The sequence below is a fragment of the Myotis daubentonii genome, chromosome 10 (assembly GCF_963259705.1).
Source record: "Myotis daubentonii chromosome 10, mMyoDau2.1, whole genome shotgun sequence".
In the NCBI taxonomy this organism is placed as follows: domain Eukaryota; kingdom Metazoa; phylum Chordata; class Mammalia; order Chiroptera; family Vespertilionidae; genus Myotis; species Myotis daubentonii.
The window spans coordinates 45,054,242-45,076,847 of record NC_081849.1 but is presented as its reverse complement, the minus strand read 5'-3'; the positions used below and the strand labels follow the sequence as shown (position 1 = coordinate 45,076,847).

Genomic DNA, 22,606 nt, shown 5'->3' with positions numbered 1-22,606 from the left:
TTTTTGTGGGACACATTCAGTCCATTACAGACAGGCAGTAAGTATGCGATAGATAGATAGATAGATAGATAGATAGATAGATAGATAGATAGATAGATGATAGGTAGATTAGATAGACTCATCAGTATATGTACTTTTGTGTCTGGTCTCTTTTTATAAAAATTATGGTTATAAGTCCTATTTACATTATTGCTTGTGACAATGTCTTATTCATTTTCATTACTGTATGTTATCCTATTATAGGAATATACCATAATTTGTTTATCTATTCTATTCTTGAAGCACATCTGAGTTGATTCCAGTTTAGAACCCTATAAAAAAGAACTGTTATGAATATTTTTTATATATCTTCTGAAGTGGAATATGGGTCAGGGGACACATATTCAGCTTTATTAAATATTTTATGTATAGATTTAATGTAACTATGTTCATAATTATATGATATTCAGTAGCCAATGATACCTTATGTTAAATTACTAAAATAATAAATTTGGGTAAATATGGAGAATACAAGTACCTCTATAATAATTAATAAATACAGGGAAGAGAGGAGATTACTGTTCATTGGGTAGAGGTGGTATACAAAGTAAGATTCCACAACTTTGAATCACAATTTACAAAGAGAAACAGACATAAATTCCACACAGGTAGGAAATAACTTTTTGAGTCAAAGAAATAATATAATTAATTTTTAGGTCTTTGATTCAATAATGTAGAACAGAAAGAGCTCAAGGGATTAACTAATGCCCCAGGAAGGCTCATACCACAGCCTCAATTTAGAATCAATTCCTTGAATAGTTGTTTCTAGAAGTGCTGGGTCTCTATGGCACCACTAGAATCACTCGTTACCTTCTGTTTAATGCATTCTCTCTTTTAAAAAAATATTTGTATTGTTGAAAGTATTACAGATGTCCACTTTTCCTACATTAACCCCTTTCAGGCCCCCTTCCCCCTCCTGCCCCAGGCCTTCACCACACTATTGTTTGAGTCTATGGGTTATGCATATATGCCTATAAATTCTTTGGTTAATCTCTTCCTCCCCAACCACACCCCCGCCTTCTCTCTCAAATTCTAATGCATTCTCTTCTAATATTATGATAGGATTGGCTCCATTTTTTTAGTTTGTTCATTTTGAGGGCAGGTGAAGATGAAATATACACTATTAATGCATCAAGATGAATGTTTAAACTTTTATTCCAGTCAAAGGCCAATTCCAAAGATAAGATCATCTTTTATTACTTTGAAATGAACTAAAGTGTCAAGAAAGAAGCATGATTTAAATTTTGAATTATAAGTGAGATACAATCCCCTGAGTTTTGCTTAACCACAGTGTGTTGGTTATTTCTAAACACCTATATTTCAAATACCAAGTTCTACAAATGTAAATTAATCACACTAAATTGGCTACATTGCTATAAAACACACTTGGTAGGAAATCTCAAGTTTATTTAGGTGTCAAGAAAAAAAAAAAAGTAACTCCATAGGAAGTAAAATAGTTGACAAGGCAAAAGTAAAAAAACTATATTGGAGGGAAGTAAATCAACACTGGAGTATTCTAGGTGACCTTCTATTTATAGACTCAATTGACTAACATAGGCACAGGCACTCTACACATGCTTTTTGCTTAATTGAAGAGTTTGACTGGGATATCTAGCTAACATTTTGAAAGAGAGACTATACAACTGCTGTCACTTTCTCACTTCCCATTTACTCTTATTGTAAAGTGTTGCCCTTTTCCATTTTCTGCTGAAACTACTCTCTCAAAGGTCATCAAAAAATTATGTATCCCAAGTGAAATGCATCTCATAAATACTCATGCAGATACTTTAGTGCCCTCTGCTTCTTCATTTGGTCAATGCATGTCACAGTGGCCTGTCCCTAATCTATCATTCTTAGACAAGTTTTATTTAACATATGGTGCCAAGAACTCCAAGTGCCCCTTCAGCTCTGGGTTTGAGGAGACCATGAAGTCTTTTGCTAACCACCCATACTATAGGTCAATTATACAAATTCCATCTGAAAGTGTCAGGACTTATTCTTCAAATAAATCTTCCTATGGTTTCAAACTCTACTGTCTGGAATTTCAGAGTTTCTTCAAGTTTGAAATGATTCAATTATTAATTAGAGGAAACAATGTAGTTTAAAATTAAGATCTCAGACTTTGAAATCAGACGACCCAAGTTCCAATTCCATTTTTTTTGCCATTATTGGCTATTGGACTTTGAGCAAATTAAATCTCATAGCCCTACTTTCCTACCCCATAATAATATGGTGCTGTAATAGTGCCTACCACTTAAAATTATTATAAGATACACATAAGATGCCTTTAGAACCTGATAATATATTTTAAAAAGAAACATATAAGATAATGAATATAAACACCCTAAATGACATACTTTTTAAACCCCAAATAATGTATTATTGTTACTTTTGCTATTTCTTTTAGACAGATGTGCAAATCATAAGCATATCTGATAAACTGACCAGAAATTATAGTACAAGTAAGGCTAATTCAAAGTAATCATATTGGTCATTTACATAATCATTTTTTTCTGGTGTATTTTGTCACATAGTATCAATCTTACTATAAATAAACCCTAAATTTTATCATGTCAGATTTTTCTGGGTAAGTAAGTGGAGGTACCCCTTTGGGCTGATTATTGAAAGATGAGTAAAAAATTGCTGGGCTATTGAGATAGGGAAGAGTAGTTGAGGCAGGGGAAATCCATGAGCACAGGTGGAAAGGTAGGACCAAACTGACGTGGGAAAGCCCTGCGGGCTGAGTGCTGTTGGAAGTGGCACTTGTGAGGGAGGAGGTATTGAAGGTGGAGAAGAGCATTATTTTGCTTTAAACTATAAAATGAGACACATGCAATTTTTCCTTTATAAGCCCACTACTGCAGCAAGGACCTCAGGGGAAAAAACACCCCACACTTTAGCCTTATTAAGAGCTCAAGTTACAAAGCTTGATTCTAAAGGGGACTCGAGAGTCCTTTTATTGAAGGAGATAAGGAGTTTGGCTATTCCACACTTGCTTCCCCAATTCCCTCAACCTCTTCATTCCTGGTTCAGCACAAGTATAAACTGAAATAAACCTCCACTCATTCTCAATTCATAGGCTCAACAAAAAATGATCAACCCATAGCTCTGGCTGGTTTGGCTCAGTGGGTAGAGTGTTCGCCTACGGATTGAAAAGTCCCAGGTTTGATGCTGGTCAAGAGCACATGTCCAAGATGCTGGCTCCATCCCCAGTAGGGGGCATGCAGGAGGCAGCAGGTCAATGATTCTCTCTCATCATTGATGTTTCTATCTCTCTCTCCCTCTTCCTTCCTCTCTGAAATCAATAAAAATATATTTCAAAAAATAACATAAAAAATATCAACCCATGCTCAGGGAGTACTGGAGGTGAAGTCACCTGCCATTTTTTTCTCTACCGTAAAGAACGAGGGCCAAAACATTGGTGGAGCCACAGTGTCTGCATCCAGATGTCCATTACTAAAGGAAATTAATGGACACATTCATTAACCAGGCAAATCATTCTGGGCCATGACATCAAATAAGGCATCACCATAGCCTGAAAAAGGTAAAATATCAATTTTTCTCTATTTTGAAATGAAGAGTGAAATTCTGTGTTTTGGGTCATACCTAGTTCAACTTGATATATGTTTTCCTACAAAACAAAAATCTTGAATGACTTTATTTTAAATTTATTTTTGTAGCCCTACTACAAAAGAGAAAGGAACATTCTAAGTTAAAATTTGTCAATTCTGTTTGTATCATGTCTCAGAATTTATGGTGTCATGGATAATATTTTATTAACCAGCCAACCACACATCTCAATAGCATTAGTCATGAGTCAACTGATCTTTAGGACTTCTGAGGCAAAGAACAAAGAATATCAAATTCCCTATTAAATATATAAATTAAAAATATTAAGATGCATTAGTACAACTGCAGGCCAATCCTTTACTAACATTTCCTCCCTCATTTTAGTTATAAATATGCTAAAATAACGTGGGAAGACCGTTTGCATGCATATCTAAAAATAACCAATAAAGGGGTTTCATTTAACTTCAGGTCTGTGAACAAACACTTATTTTCATGGCACAGGTTTGCATTTCCTTAACAGGAGTTACTACTGGAAATGCTTATGGTAATTACATATATATATATATATATATATATATATATATATATATATATACACACACACACACACACACACACACACACACTATGAAAACTACAAAATGGAAAAAGCAAAGAAAAAAATGCCCATTTAGAGAGAGGGTAAGGGAATAGTTATTTACTCAGCACAAAAGGCTATCTCTGTTAAAATATGATTACTTTCCCTAATCATTTCATTGAATACCACATTTAAATATAAATTATTTGTACTCAAAGCTAAGCACATTGTACTAATTTTGTTCAAATAATGCACTTTATCTTATTACATCTTTGTATTTGTCCTTTAATGACTATTTACTTTACTGTTATTGCTAGGGAATGTCTTTTTTTGTGGTTTCTTTAATTTATATTTAAGATGTAATTAAATATGAGCCTCCTTATAATCATAAGACATTTTATGACAAGTTGTATAATTTAATGGTCACCACTTGGGCCACTCAATTTTCTGTTTGATATTCTAGCCTCACTGAACAATGAATGCTATAATCTGCCGCTCTACCTGAGTTGAAATATGCAGAGCTCATGGAACTCTAAAGCATTTTTATAATAAGACTTTACTTTTATTCTTCTCATAAAGGCCATTTGTTAATTCTGAAAACTCATATCTCAAGTGTTCACGATGTTTTACTAGTAAAGTAGTGTAGAAGCAAGTAGACTCTGCATATGCTCTTAACTTCCTTTGCTGGGAATGAGTTGCTTTGTTGAAAATACAACTTGATGACTAAGCCCCATGCTTTCTTGATGCATAGAAATTCATTTAATGTAGGAATCCTGATGGAAGAAAATGAATATTCAGTAGGATAATGGCATACCGAGCAGTATAACCTGAGAGCATTGCTTTTATGTAAAATACCAGTCAGAATTATGCAAAGTATGATGGCATTCTGAAATAATTTCTTTAACAGAAAATAGCCACCATTAATATAAAGTGCACGTTACAAAGAAAATGAAATTTTCAAGGCATAAATTAAAATGTACTACAAAACTAGCCAGCACACATTCTGATAACAAATGCATGTGATGCCATGAAATAGGTGAACTTGGCCGGCAGTGATTCTGTTTAGGAACTGTCTTAGTTCTCTTCTAAAAGCACCTGACACCAATTATTGCATACTTGCAGTGTTGAACTTCATAATTCCTCAGAGAAGGTAAACCAGGTTGAAGTCTCTTTCTGCATCTGGGATTCTAGAATCTAAACTAAGCATAGTACTTCACAATCACACTTTCCAAACAGAATCTGCTGTTTAGAGTACAAAAGTTCTTTGTAGGTTAATACATAGGAAAAAGAATAATTACACTAAAGGGGTGAATAAAGGGTAATCCATTTAATGTAGGACTCGTGATGTAAGAAAATAAACATTCAGTAAGATAATGGCCTACCAAGCAGTATAGACAGGCATTTAAACATATCTCCACAGGTGTGTCCAGATGTTGCTTTTTGTTATCTTCATTCAGTTCTAGTTAGATTATATTTTCTTTGGCTTTTTTAATAAATATAAAAACAAAAGTCTTCTTGTATAACTTCCATGTAAAATTTCCTGTCTTGGGTTACTCCTGAACTGCAAGTCAGAGATTTCTGTCTTACGAAAAAAGTTATTAAAATTTCCATCATTGGACAAATATGTCCCCAAAATTATTCTCATTTATCCTATTGCCCACATCTGCTTTGCAATCTTTTTGTTTTTGTGAATGACAATTTTGTCATTTTATTCATCAATTCAATTTAACCTGATTACATCTGTTTATCCTCCACACCTGGTGTAGACCTGAGACACTTCCCAGTGGTTGGCAAACTGCGGCTCGCAAGCCACAAGCGGCTCTTTGGCCCCTTGAGTGTGGCTCTTCCACAAAATACCATGAGCGGGCACACACGTACAGTGCGATTGAAACTTCGTGGCCCATGCACAGAAGTTGGTTTTTGTGGAAGAGCCACACTCAAGGGCCAAAGAGCCGCATGTGGCTTGCGAGCCACAGTTTGCCGACCACTGGATAGACCACGTCTCCTCAGCAGAACGCCAAAAGCTCAGAGACAGCTCAGTGGCAATGGAGTGCCTCAGCCTTCCGTACAATTCCATATGGGAGATAAGCTCTACAAAAATCAGACCAGTTTCTTCCTCGGCTTGCTAGCTGTAGTGTGAGACAGAATAACCAGTTTAGAACACAAACTATATTCTCTTATATCTGGATTTGGATCCTGACTATTCTCCCCAGTAGCCATGCAATGTTGGTTATGTTAATTAATCTTAAGGCATCACTGTTTCCTCATATTTAACAGTAAAGTAGAAGTTTATGTCATATATGGCTGCTGTGAGAATTAAATGATATAGCACATATAAAATATGTAGTATAGAGCCAGACACTAGAAAACACTTTATAAATTGCCACTATTTGCATTCTCATTGTTCAATATAGAGACAAATGGATGAATATTCAGAAGCTTATAGATAGATGGTAGTAATGTTCAATACAGTAATAGGGTGTTATGCTATGAATCTAAACCATCAATATTGCATTACCATAGTTTTTAAGAAAAGAGAGAAGCCTGTTAAACATTGAGAAAGTTTGTCATCAAAACAGTAAAGCTAAAGCCACGTTTGGAGCTAAATAAACACACAAAGAGACTTTTTTGTATTGTTTAAAGATATGATGGAGAGTTACTGGGAACAGCAACATCAAGAATGACAAAAAACACAGATTATGTACCTACTGTGGCCCTACCACATGCACCACACAGAGGGCATGGCATGGCTCCTGAGGTCTTCTCCCTGGATCTAACTTCTCAGTCTGTGACAACAGAAACAGGCTCGCTTAGCATTTTGCTGGCTTCACAAAATATTTGGTCTACAAATTATATTTACTCACAATTTTTTCCAATTCCCTATGATATTTTCCTCAGAAATGGAAAGTAACAAGGGCACCTCTGAGATCAGATGAATCCTGACATACAATGGCAATTGCCTGAGTTCAGTGTTTCTCAAATTGTTGTCCCTGGGAAAAGTGCCACCTGATGATAATGGGCAAAGAAAATATGTTATGGTAATTATTCCCAGGGTCATTTCTGTGCTAATGTCAAGGATAGTCTTCTAGACTGTTCTAGAGCAGATTACACAATATTATCAAAATGTGTTTGATCACAAAATGAATATTTTAAGAGACCTTTTAATTTTAAAAATTGTTTCCAGTTTTATTAAATATAATTGATGTATACTATTGTACTAGTCCTAGGTGTACAACATGATGATTTGCTATAACCTGAAATAATTACCACAATACATTTAGTTAATATGCAAAACCTCACAAATACAAATTTCTTTTTTTCTTGTGATGAGAACTTTGAAGACTTATTCTCTTAGCAACTTTTAAATATACAATGGAGTGTTGCTCAGTGACATATTCTAATGCTTTTGAAGAGTTCTTTAGAAAGCATTGTTAGAGAGATACTTGTTTAGTTGTAAAAAAAATAAATCTTTTCAAATGAAGGAAGTTTAAAATGGTATTCTCTTGTATAAAAATACCATCTAACATTTGCTAGGTTATCTAAGAGGAAAGAATGGAAGAAGGAAAAGAGGAAGAAAGGAATGTAGTTCACATACTATAATATTTTTCCTATTCAGGAAATAACACTTTTAAACAAAAGCAATACAATTTTTATTTCTTTAATAATTTAAACTCTATTTTTACTATGTCTAAGTTAAATAATTATAAAATCAAGACTTCTTTATATTGCATAAGCCATTGTTTCATGTGCATTCATTTATTCCAATAGGAAAATTGTTTTTAATATAAAATTATAGAGTATTTAGCTCTTGTCACCTAGGGAATTTTCTGTGGGCTTCATTTTCAAAATTTAGCACCGAATTTAGTATATATAGGTTCAAGGGTGTTGATAGGGCTTTCACTAGATGAATCCTGCTGGGCTGTAGAAACTGCTTGCTTTCAGAAGCCGTGCTGTGCTACTGATCAGAGTAGAACTGCCCAATATGCTTTCACAAACTGCAAAGGTCTCTGCACAGCTGTGGAGTCAGTCCTCAGTGCTCAGGCTAAAGTCCCCAGCCTGTCCCCTCCTGGTGAACAGAACACTAACCAAGAGGCAGTCTCTCCAGGAAAGATGATGGTGATTCAAGTCCCACAAGGATATGGTGTCCCGGCAGGATGTCAGCTTTGTCTGAAGGGCACAAATGAGTAGCAGGACCTGAAAATCGCAGTGTTGTAAATACCACGAAACATATACCGTCTTGTCTTAGTTCTGCTACTTATTAGTATGTGACTTTGACCCTGTTAGTTCCACTCTCTCATCCTCAGTTTCTTCAACTACAAAATGGGAATAATGACACAGGATGGCAGCAAAAATCCAGGTGTATAATGTGCTTAGCATGAAAAGAGCATTCAGTTTAATAGTTATATAAATAATGACTATTTGGGAGAGAAAAATAATCAACAACCAACTGAAAAGCAACAAAAAAGAAACCTCACCCTGACTAAGTTCTTTTAATATCTGACATATGTCTTCATTCTTTCTGATCAGTGTTTCAGAACTCTGATTTGCTCCTTCATGTAAAACATGATCCATCTTTTTACAATATTAGGTATGTTCCATTTTACAATACTGTGCTATTCAATAGTTACCGATAGGTTTAACTGTGAATTTCTCTCAGTGATTTTTGGCACTGAAGTCCTCAATTGATCTTTTCATGGCTGGAAAATTTTATTTTGTTAAGAACTACTTCAACAACTGAAAGTACATATAAGGCTTTAAAACCACGGCAGAGCATAATTTTTAAGCATTCTCCAAGATGTCACTACATATGGTTATTTATCACCACATCCCAGAGCATGTTGAATTTTATGAGTGTGACATGATGGAATATGACATGGGAGACACCACTGAGCCTGATTTATTGCACAAAAACACACACATAAAGTGTGAACAAAGATATCACATAAAGTTCTGTCTCAAAATACAGTTGCCGAATTTATGGATTTTCTGAGCTAAATTAAATGAAATAATTATGAATTAAGAACTCCTTTAGAAATATGTTTAACAATAGAATATCCTAACAGATTGTGTCTTCCCTGGAATTACCATTCATTGTTCAAAGGTATCAAGATGAAGAGAAAGTGCTGAGTAGATATGAGTGTCACAGCATCATCTGTCACAAATGCTCTTGCATCATCATTCAGCTAGCTAGCCTATCTTTAGACCAGATATTAGCTTGATTTGGATTTTTTTTTTTTTGCTTTGAGTACTCAGAAAGTGTTCCAATGGTTCTGTAGGAAAGATGTCTATCTGAAGAGTTTTCCAAATATTTTATATTTCTAAATTGGTTCTCATTCTTAAACTTTCCCTAAACTGATGCAGGTTTTATAAACCATAAATGGAGAGCTTTTATTCTACTTTGAATGTTTTCCTCTTAAAGGATTATTAAGCATTAATGTATAAGTACTTTACTTCAACTCAGAGAGAATAATCCTATACCCATGGTTGAAGATTTCAAGAATTAAGTGTTAGATGTAAGAAAGTACTCATTTATGAAATGTTTTTAGCTGCTGACTTATGAAGTTAGTGATGGTTACTAAGAGACTGTAATAATGGGAGACATTTAATACATGTCCCCTCTGTTTCATACTTTCCTTTCACTATCTCCTTTATTTCTCTAGGCTCTCTATGACATGTAATGCTATAACCATTTTACATGCAAAGACACTGGAGCTCAGCCTAGTTAATACATCCAAGAATACAGGACTAGAAAATGGCAGTCAGCTGTGAATCCAACTCTGTCCGTCTTCAAAGTCATTATTCAAATTTCTCTATAACATCAGCTCTTTTGTGTGTGTGTCCATTTTTTTCTGAATTAAATTTATAGGGGTGATATTGGTTAATAAAAATTATATAGGTTTCAAGTGACAATACATCATGTGTACATTGAATTGTGTTCACCACCCAAAGTTACTTCTCCTTCTGTCCCCATGTATTTGATCCCTTTTACCCTTTACTACTCCCATCCCCCTTCTATCTGGTAACCACCATCCTGTTGCCTGTGTCTGAGTGATTGATTGTTTTTCTTGCTTGTCCATTTGTTGTTTTTGGTTTTATATCCCACATATAAGTGAAACCATATGGTTCTTAACTTTTTCCATCTGACTTATTTCACTTAATATATTCCTAAGATCCATGTTGCCACAAATGACTGGATTTCATCTTTTCTTATGTCTGAGCAATATTCCATTGAATATGTACCACATCTCCTTTATCCAATCATCTATCACAGGACTCTCCAGTTGTTTCTCTTTGACACAAAAAAGATCTGTGGGCAAAGGGATTTACAACTGCTCCACCACTTTGGGTTTTATTACTCATTAGCCAGAGCTATCTCTGGATTTAGATTGGAGATTAGGGAAGAGCTAGCTTATAGATGTGAGAGGATGACTAAATGGTTAATGGCGTTAACTTCTATTTGGCCAACACTCTTGAATGTTTTTTGTTTGTTTGTTTTGGTGGGGTAAGGCACCACCCTTGAGGGTGGGAACACAGAAGGAAAAGGTCACTGTGAGAATGTTAGCTGAGGTGGTACTGTGGACGGCAGGACCACTAAATTAAAAAATGCTGTATAATGACTTGCTTTAGGGTTATGAGAAATTCAGTAACAAACTTTGACTTGAACAATGCTGTAGAACATTTAGTGGATGTTTGAAGCAGAGTCTGAGCTCAGAAAAACGTTTGAGGCTAGAGTCAACACAGTGATTGAATCCAGAATCACACTGTGAGTTTGCTGAGATACATCCCTTTGTGAAACGTCAAGTTAAGGTTAGAGTTAAATTAGGCTTGTTGTCAGAAGAATATCTCTATGAGGATTTCTGAAATTAACACAGATGCTGACAGATTAGGCTATTAATTTTCATCAGTTGTATGTTATGCTGTTAGTCATTAAGCCAAGTATATTTGACAAGTTTATTCAATTCACAGCATCAACTTTCAGTATATTTTTTCACTTCAGTTTCCATTATTTACTCTTGGCCTTTTCTGAAAGAAATTCTTTAAATCAAACCTGTTTTCTTGGCTCAGAGACAAATTCACACCTGACCTATTTTTCACCTTCTCTATATGAGTAAAAGAGAAGATGGAAAAATATTTGAACCAGACATAACAGAAATATTTGAACTTATGTGCCTCCCATTGACTTAGTTTATAAGTTTATTTGCAAAGTGAGGCACACCTGAGGAGTTGAATGAAACACAGTATGGTTAAATCTAGGAAATCCTGATGTTAATTCCATACAAAATCTATTGTGAGACATCCTATGACATGTTCATGTTGAAGGGACAATATCAATTCAGTAGTAGACACAGGATTAAAATTTGGAGACCATACATGATTATAGGGCTGCGGTTATTTCACTATACAATACCTTTCAAATATAGTTTTTTTGTACTTAAAATATTTCTTCCCCAAAGATCATGAATATTCTATTCCCTTTAAATCTAGAATAACATCATTTTGGGATTGGCTCTTCATGATTCAGAGAAAGATGAATGCCAAAGATAATTACTAGATTGTTATTAAAGAATTCTTTTCAAAATTGCAGTCACCAGATTGAAAGTCTGATAACATCAAAGAATACTATTATCAAAAGACTTTATTCTTTATTATTTTGTTGAAAAAATCTGATGTCCAATTACATTATAGTAGGTGATAATATGTTCATCAAAGAAATGTTTTAGTACATGTTTTACAGCTTATAAAAAGAAAAATGACAGCTTCAGCCATCAAAAGCTTTCTCACTAATTGTGGATGAAAAGTGAGAGCTGAGAAAGATGAATCATTAATTAGCTCAGGAGAGCTTGACATTTCCTTTTTAAAAAATAGGATGTGTTAATTAATTTGTATTTCAGATAACACTATTCTGTTTTAAAATAATTTGACGAGATCAGGCATGTTCAGAGTGGTGTGATGGTAGACTAAGAAAAACTTTGAACTTAACAATGTCCAACCTAAGTTTAACTCATATTGAAAGCGAGCTATCCCAGGTACCATGTTTCAGTAAGTCATATATTTTGTGTCCTTGGACTAAATAGAAACTCCTACATTACTAGAAGAGAGCCTGTCCTGCCTGAGTTTTGTTCCTGCTCCTCCTCCTGCATCTGTGCTAGTCTCAAGTACATGAGGGTGATTAGAATGCAAAGTATGTGAGACAAAGGGTAAAAGAAGAATGGTAAATCCCATAACTGCATTTCCTTCTCACTATAGTAATTAAATGCTTTGCAATTAATTACCATCTTTGGACAAGAGAGATAAGACACAATCGCTTGAGCCTACTTATCCTTGACAAGTGCAGAACTTCAGTCTTTATGTATGCAGGTACCACTATTTACAACTCTCATTTTTTCCAAACAGAGATAATTTTAAAAGGAAATATATTTTTATATTGTCTAAGGAAAGTAGTGCCAAAGCAACCATTTAAAGAAATTAATAGTAATAAAAGTAACAATCATCATGATCATCCCTCCAGAGGAGGTAGGATTCTACAAAGACATGTGCATAAGGGAAACCGGTCAATAGTTTCGGAATACCTACTCTGTTCCTGGCATTTTCACATACTGTAACTCATAGCAATGTGTTAACACTCTCATGTTATAACTGAGAAGTGGATTACCAGAGAGGATTGCAATATGACAAGTTTACACAATTGGAAAATGTCTACCACAATTTCAAGGCTTGGTTCTCCTGTAGCTACCACACTGCAGCTTATGAAAGATATGCTATTTCTTGTTTATTCTCTTTATGTTTACTCATTCATTATAAATTATATTTTCAGCACCTTCTATAAGCAGGCCAGTAGAGGGTCACAAAAATGAAAAACATGGTTCCTATCTGCAAGGGAACCATAATACAGGAGAGGGAATCAGGCAAGTGAACAAAAAAGCAAGATAACAACATAAATGCTAAAAAGGAAGTAACCCAAAAGCTCAATAAGGGAAACACATGCTGGGGAAATAAATTCCTGCTGAGAAAGAGGAGGTTAGGAAACTTCTTAGAAAGGATAATACTCAAAGGAAGTCTTTTTTGGGGGAAAAGAAATAAAAAGTGTTCATATTCAAAGATCATAGAGGGAGCAATGACATGAAAGAGACACTTATGTTTAGAAAACTCCAAAGGGTTCAGGGAGGTTGAAGTATCAAGTGTGAGGTAGAACAGAGTGAGAGAAAGGGTGGTAAGATACAGAGAGTCAGAAAATGAAGGGCCTCACATGACACAGGCTTGATTCTGTAGAAATGTAGAAAAAATCATGTCAGAGCACAAAACAATCAGGTTCACATTTTATGAGCCTCACGAATACAGAGTGGAAGACCGATTTCAGGATGTGGGGCTGGAAGCTAGAAGATCAGGTAGAAATCTATTGCAATTATCCAAGTGAGAGATGGTGAGATATTCAGTTAAGACAGTAGCATGGTTTTTTAGGTAACAGATGATATTTCAGGGATGTGAAGTCAAGACATTTACAAAATTAGTGGCTATTAGAACGTGGGGCATTCTGCAAAGGGAGAAATCTAGCATACTTGCTTCTTTCTGGTTGGATGATCAATGAATGTGTTGGATTTGTTCAATGTGAAGTAACACAGACTAGCCAGTCAGACAAAAACAAAACAAAACAAAACAAATAACTTCTCCCTCTTTCTGGCTTGGGACCCTGTTGCTTTAATAATTTCTGGAAGTCTTGTCCCCTTTCCTCACTGCTCATTTCCCACCCTTCCCCAATTAATCAATCTGCTAGAGCCATTGAGCCCAGTCATCTGGTTGGAGTTCTCAGGTTTCAACCAACCAAATGATAAGTGAACTTCTAGAGTACATCTCATTTTCATGCTGATGGTGAAAATTAGAAGATGTGATATTTGCAAAACACTATGCTTTTGAGTCTTAGTTTCTAATATGTTTGTCATCATGCCTTTGTTTATTATGTAAAATACACATAACATAAAACATACTGATTTAACAATTTTAAGTGTGCAGTTCACTAGTACTAAGTACAACCATCACTGCCATCTGTATCCAGAACTCTTTTTCATCTTCCAAAATGAAACTCTGTCCATTAAACCATTACTCCTCATTACCCCTCTTCCCATCCTCCCAGTTCTTGGCAAACACTATTTTACTTTCTTTCTTATTTAAAATTTCCCTCACCCCACCCCTACATTCCAGCTTTTGGTAATCATCATTGAACCTAGAGGACACCATACTAAGTAAAATAAGCCAGAAACCAAAAGGCAAATATTACATGATATCATTTATATGCGGGATAACTATATATATTGTTATATAACTTCAGACAATTTATTCCTTAACAATAACTCATAATAATAGGGTAGAATGATGGTTAGTTAATGATATTAAAATAGTTTAGAATCTTTATTTTAAAAGAAATGACATTTTACTTTTTGTCCATATACCCATGGATGATTCCAAAATACTTACAGACTAAGGGACACACACAAAGGCCAATTAGAAGCAATTAGGAACAGACTCCTGCCTTCATACCCTTTAGGGGCTTTTCAGCTGAATCTTAGCTGTCATAAGATCAGGATATACACAATAAAACAGATTAAGAGAATACAATTTTAAATCACCTAAGCCTGAGAAATAACAATCATCTAAAATGTATCAACACTATTTTTGACACCACTTTCTGCATATGTACAGATAGAACGATCAATGTACTAAAATGCAGGAACACATTCATACATAATTTTAATAAAAAGCTTTTAATTTTATTTGAATTTAGAAGAAGGAAAGACTATACTGAAGCGGAAGAAATTGCTGAACTTCAGACAAATGATTTCTTAATAAGACCTATGAGTTCCTAAAATATCTCTCTAAAGTATGGACACATTTTTTGAAAAGCAAATTGGTAGTTTAAAGAAAAATGTGATGTAGCTTGGGACAGCATTAGTTGATTCCTTGCTATGAAAGATATAGAAATTTGCTCCCTTATCTCACTTTAAAGTACATGGAAAACTCGTATTAAAAAAGCATGTAAATCATATAATTTATAGTGTTCAATTTGGTTAATCCCAGAAACACCAAATGATTTAACATTGATACTTCTACTAGTGTGATTCATGTTAACAGAGAGAGAGAGAGAACAAAGGATTATCAAAATTGATGCAAGGAGATTATTCAATAATATATAACGTCTCTATGCAAGGAAAACAGATGAACAAACAAATAAGCAAAACCATATCTGCATCCTGTGGTTTGATCCTTAGTGCCTTCCCTGAGGGTAGTGAAGATGGGCCATGAGTGTGGATTCCTTGGGCCCCTTCATCCTCCCTGAAAACCAGTGCCCTGGATTTTTAGCTCCAATCAAAGGTTCTTTAGACAGGGCTTTTGTGACTGTGTCACTTACATTGAGGGAAAATGCTTTTTACACAAGATCTGAAGAGGTTTACATAGATGCTCATTCTCCACCACATTTTGGTCTATCTTCCTGAATACTTAATAGTTTCATACTTCGCAGTAAATTAATTTACCATCTTCTAGCCAGAAACACATTATGAATGATGAAACTTAAGAGTAGTAATCATGAAAAACATCTGTGGTCTCTCTTCTCAATGAAACAAGTCATTTTCTGCAAGTTTTATTTTATACAGGCAATTAAATTGTTTTTGGAGGCCACAGATGTTTGTAATATCTACCACTGTATTTCTAGATCATAATATCCTATCTAATAAAATAGCAATATGCAAACTGACCATCACTCCAACACAAAGATGGCTGCCCCCATGTGGACACAAGATGGCCGGCAGGGGAGGGCAGTTGGAGGGACCAGGCCAGTAGGGGAGGGCAGTTGGGGAGGGTCAGGACAGCAGGGGAGTGCAGTTGGGGGCAATCAGGCTGGCAGGGGAGCAGTTAGGTGTCGATGAGGCTGGCAGGGGAGTGGTTAGGCCCTAACCGTTAGGGACTGATCAGGCTGATAGGCAGAAGTGGTTACGGGCAATCAGGCAGGCAGGCAGGCGAGTGGTTGGGGGCCAGCAGTCCTAAATTGTGAGAGGGATGTCTGACTGCCAATTTAGGCCCGATTCCACACTGGGCAGTCGGACATCCCTTGAGGGATCCCAAATTGGAGAGGGTGCAGGCTGGGCTGAGGGACATACCCTCCACTCCCCCCGCCCCCCCGTGCACAAATTTCGTGTACCTGGCCTCTAGTGTCTTATAATTATATGGGAATGAATGGATGATGGTGCTAATAATAGATTAGATTAAGTAAATATCTATAATAATAAAAGCATAATATGCTAATTAAACTGGACATCCTTCTGGATGACCTTCCGGAAGAAGCCAGGTCTGCGAGAGAAGCCCAGGTCCCGGGTGCTTGCTGGCAGCTGGAGGGAAGCCTGAGTCCTGGTGCCAGAGGGAAGCCAGTGCCAGCAGCCAAGGGAAGGTAGGCCTGCTCTTGCACGAATTTTGTGCATTGGTCTTCTAGTATAAAATAATGAATTAGATCAAGGAGTTTCTAAGAAAATAAAAGCAATAAAATTCCCATTCCATCTTTAATAGTAATAAAAAAGATACAAGGGTACAGAAATACCACATTTTGTTTTCTCCAGATTATCACAGGAACATCAAATGTAATTCTCCACATTTCAGATCTAGTAGTGGCTGGGAAGGAAAGATTAGTTGATTCTTCTGCTTTAAAATTTACTTTGAAAAACATGTAAAAATAAACATAATTTGTTTTTTAATCTAATATTTTTATTTCCAGATTTCTTTCATCTAACCTTTATTTTTCTCTGTAATATGTCTACTCCAGTATACACTAGCATAACAGTTTTACTAATTCTGATGTACTAATTTCAACTGAATTTTAAATAACCTGTTCTTCTCTTTTTAGGTAACACAACTTAAGAAGAGAGCCCAATTTCTCATGTGCTTAAGTTGTGCACTATTTTCATTAGTAGAAATTCACAGAATAATATTTAAAAGCTTGACAACATACATTCATCATCCAAAGAGCCTACCACACACTCTGAAAAAGATTGGCCCCTCAGAAGCTTTGATCCAATATATCATGATGGAAGAAGATTTGACCTTGGGTGGCACACAATGTAATATACAGATGATGTATCATAGAATTGTACACTTGAAATCTATATAATTTTATTAACCCATGTCACCCCAATAAATTTAATTTTAAAAAGACAGAAAATAAGAAGTCCTGACCAGGCTCCTCTTCCAGAACATCTCTCACTCTTTATTTTAACTCTTCAAACTTTCTCATTTTATCCCTTGGGGGAAGCGATCTTCCAATTCTGTCTCTTGACTCTTTCTTAACAATGACCCAATACAGAATTATAACTTTATAAATTAATGGGATATTAGAGAGATCTATGATCTCTATAATTTTAAATCTTTTAAGCCCTTACACTTTGCAGATAGAGATGCAAAGAGGTTTAAGTGACCTAACTTGGAGCAGATATTTAATGCAAAAAGTAGGACTGGAGGCCAGGCCAATAGGTTCCTAGTTTTAGATAATGACTATTCAAATTTGAAAATTACCTTTAAATATTTAGATAATGACATTAAGATTTGAAAAATGCCTAGAATAGAGAAGGTACAAATTATTGCCTGAGTATGTTCATTCATTACATGTTAATTATTTACTAGTATAAAGAAGCAAAATAACTCCATTGTTAATTTTAGCCTATTACCTAGCTAACATAGGGTAAAATAATTAATTTTAATGGAATGACAGATCTGTGATTTTTTTACAATAATACTTTTTACAACTGAAATTATTGAATGAGTTATTTTTAAGTTGCTTAGCATGGATTCCATTTGCAAAGAATAGACACAAAAGTTCATAACTGGCAGCTCAAATTCTGTTCTTTTGAACTTGTTTTTCCTAGGAAGCCCTTGAGGCATTGATTTAAAATATTGCATGGGAATTCAGTGAATAGACACTCAAAATTTACAATGGGCAAATAAGGTGTGTCCCATCGCAGGCAACAAAATTAAAGGTTCATGAAGCAGGGTCAGTGGATCTGACTTCAATTTCAGCTCAGTGGCAACCTTCCGATGCCTTCTTCCCTTGAGTAACAGAATAAGAGGCCAGAAGCGGAAAATCAGCCTAAGTCTGCAGGGCAGAAACTCAGAGTTTTTCCAAAGAAGCCCTGGGAGTGACTCAGAAAGAGCAACATAATTCTCATAGGTATCTGTCCACTTGGCTGTTTATGGCTAGCTTGTTCTTTCTTTAAGGCAGTAACAGAGAAAAATGGAGTATGAATTGGATTTTCTAAAACAAGGATATTCACCAGAGAATAAAAAGGATTGGAGTTCACGTAAGGGACTATTCAACAGATGTGGTCAATACAACATCATTTATTAGATTTTGCTAGGTATTGCCTGTTGGTATTTTGGCCGACCATTTATGATTACTAAAAATTCTATTCACAAACCTCTTTAGGTGCCTATTTCAAAGCAGGAATACAGATTTGGGTAAATCAGATTCTTCTGATTTCTTTAGAGAAAATATTGATTTAATTTTGGAATAAGGTTTTATTTTATTCAGCAGACTACTGATACCAATATTTTTAAATAGATAACATTATTTTGATATAGTTTCAGTTACATAACCCACATTTTTCTGTGCTTGAAGCAGAGAAAGTTAAAAGTAAAACACAAATGAAATAAGATGTGGAGTTTTCCAGGAGAATGAAAAATATTGCCTATTTTTCTTTTCTTTCTTGCTCATACACTCTTATTTGCTATTTGTATGCTAGTAGTATTTTCAAAGATAAACACTGTGCTTAGTTTTACCACACGCACTGGGAACACGTTTACTATCAATTAACATGATTAAATGATAATCTGAAACAATAGCTAACATTTGCTTGAAAAGTACCATGTATGAGGTGCTCTGCTAAGCATTTTTACAACTAACTTAACCTTTTATAACAATCCTAAAATATAGATATTATATTCCAATTTTGCAGATGGGAAAACTAAGATTTAGAAAGGTTAAGTGTCTAATATACAAGCATCAAAGATAAGAGAGATGGAATATGAATCCAAATGCTCTTTATTTTCTATTGTTATATTTTCTTTTGCTATATGTATGTAAAAGCACATAATTGCTAGCTACTGTATTCAAACATTTAAAAATAAGTCTAATTAATTTAACATGATAATAACTTTGACAGTTCTCCTCTTAATATTACATCACTTTTTGTATCATCTGCTAGTACTTGCTAGTGGGAAAACAAACACAGGTACAAGATAAGGATTGAGATTACCATCCTTTTATTGACAACAAAAGCAACAGGAACCTGGTCTTTGCTCTTCACTGACTCATAGAATGACTGATGAATGGTTGGAGGCATACACATGGCATGCCTCTGATAAGACTGATTTTTTTTTTTTTTTTTAGGATTGCATGTAGAACCACTTCGTGGTCATGTATCAATCTTCTTTTTTTTTTTTTATAAATCATATATAAGCACTTTACTTATCCTATTATTTATATTTAAATATATTTTATTAATTTTTTACAATAAGGGAGAGGGATAGAGAGTTAGAAACATTGATGAGAGAGAAACATCGATGAGCTGCCTCCTGCACACTCCTACTGGGGATGTGCCCGCAACCCAGGTACATGCCCTTGACCGGAATCGAACCTGGAACCTTTCAGTCCTCAGGCCTACGCTCTATCCACGGAGCCAAACTGGTTAGGACCTATTTATTTTTAACTCAATTTAATTTACAGAATTCATCTTATTCTGGTTCAAATGAGCCACAGAATACATGCGTGTCCTGATTACTGTTACCCTCACTATTCTGATTTCCTTAGTTTCAAAAATGTGCAGGAATTACTTTTGAAATATTTTAAGGTGTACCATATTGAGGATTGTCTGTTTATATAGGAAAGGATGGAAAGAAAATTTGACTGTCTGATTGGCCTCATTTGATTTCCATAAGTCTGCAAGACATCTATGGGGCAACAATCTCAGCTTCTCAATTACACCTCTTGTTGGATTTTAAAGTTATTGCAATTTATATGACTCATCATTTCAATATCACCACTCTTAGAAATTCTTGATTGGACACTTCTATTACCATGTTCATTATCCCCACATTTAGACTAATGCCACATTCTAATATGTTTATGAGTAATTCTGTAGTTTCGTGGGTACATTATTGCATCCTACTAAATTGGCATAAGCTGTAAGATCTTTTTTGTGTCTCATTACTGATAAATGTTCATTTATTTTTTTCATCATCTTTTAAGTATGTTTCAATTTACAAAAAAGTGTATCCCATCAATATATCTGATCATGTACTGATGTTTACAGATGTTCATGGTAATAATGTTTCTATGGAATGACAGTTTAATGCTTCCCTGTTGGAAGATAATGAGTTTAAACATCATTTGGAAGCTCAATGATCTCTTTATTTGGAGACTGATTCAGAGCATGCTGAAAATCCCAGTTCATTCTGGTATCATGCCAAAACTTCTTGAGAGTGGCTAATACAGCAAAGAATTCATGAAGTAAGTGAGAAAAAAGTCTAAGTTTTATCACTTTAAATGTAAAGGAAAAAGAACATATTTAAATTTTTTAAATTCCCTGACCTAAGCTTTACAGACTAACTGAAAATGAAACAAAAGGATTTATCATCTGGATTAGTGCACTGATCCAGAATCAATTATAATGAATGTGTCTGAGCATCTTAGAGAGGGAAATACACTGTCTTCATCCTCTCTGTTCACTGACATGGAACACATGGTCTGGCCCCCAATGGGAAATAAGTATGTGTTTGTGAAGTGAATTTATTAATATGTTAGATTGCTTATAATTTATGATTGTGTTTGAGTAAAATTGATTTGTAAAGTATAAAGCACTCTTTAAATGAAAATTTGATGATTTTAAAGATTGTCGATAATACATTAGAAAACCAAAGAATTGCCTGGCCAGCATGGCTCAGTGGTTCAACATCGACCTATGAACCAGGTGGTCATGGTTCCATTCCTGGTGAGGGCACATACCTGGGTTGTGAGTTTGATCCCTGATGTGGGGCATGCTGGAGGCAGCCAATCAATGATTCATTGATGTTTCTTTCTCTCTCCCTCTCCCTTCCTCTCTGAAATCATACAAATATAAAAAAAGAAGAAAGCCAAAGAATTGTTTATGTCTGCTCCTACCTAGCACCATTTCGAAGACAGTGTATATACTATGTAAAATTAATATTTAGTGTATAAATGCATTAGTCAGGTCATTAAGCAACCATACCTCATTATCTAAACTATCACACTATTTGGTCACAATGATGACATCTTTAGATATGATCAAACCTCTTATTGTTCAAATGATTAAGAAATAACTATGGATTTACTCTTCCCCCCTAACCCCTTGGGGTAAATTTACCCTCTTTGTAATGTTTTCTTTTTTCCTTTTTTAAAAAAATTCTTTATTGTTTAAAGTATGACATATATCTCCTTTTTCTATGGACTTACTCTTTAATCCTGAAATATGTTTATTTATTTAGTATAATCAACAGCTTCTTTTCCTTTTTGCAGTAATCAGTAGCATTGCTCATTGGTGATATTTTTGGAAATATTAAATATATAACCCATGTACAATTTTATTTATTTAAAATTTTAAATTGTTACATCATTTTAGACTTCAGAGTCTTCTAAAAAAAGTAAAAGTGAAGGTTGCAATTCCTTTTTTTAGAAGAGTACATGAGAGCTAATTCCCTACTAAATAATGATTTTGATCATATATTTGCCCTGACTGGTTTGGTTCAGTGGATAGAGTGTTGGCCTGTGGACTGAAGGGTCCTAGGTTCGATTCTGGTCAACTGCATATACCTTGGTTGCGAGCACATCCCCAGTAGGGACTGTGCAGGTGGCAGCTGAATTGATGTTTCTCTCTCATCGATGTCTCTAACTCTCTATCCCTGTCCTCTCCCTTCCTCTCTGTAAAAAATCAATAAAATATATTTATTTTTAAAAGTATATTAGTGTATGTTCTAAAGCTTCCCACAATTTAATGGATAAGAGGATAATCAAAACGTTACATACATATAATGGAATATTATTCAGCCTTAAACAGTATGAGATTCTCTACATGCTACAACATGGATGAGCCTTGGAAACATTATGCTAAGTGAAATAAACCATATAGAAAGCACGAATATTATATGATTTCACTGATATGAAGTATCTAGAATAATTAAACTCATAGAGACAGAAAGTGGAATAGTGGCTGCCAGAGCTGGAGATGGGGAGTTATTATTTAATGGGTACATTGTTTGAATTTGGGATGATAAGAAAGTTTTGGAGCCCTAGCTGGTTTGGCTCAGTGGATAGAGCGTTGGCCTGTAGACTGAAGGGACCCGGGTTCGATTCCAATCAAGGGCACATGCCTG

General features: G+C 35.0%; 1 protein-coding gene across 1 annotated transcript in view; it reads right to left on the bottom strand.

Moving 5' to 3' along the window:
* Nucleotides 1-22,606, bottom strand: part of ZNF804B (zinc finger protein 804B) — a 396,079-nt gene that overhangs the window by 105,129 nt on the left and 268,344 nt on the right. The window lies entirely within an intron of this gene.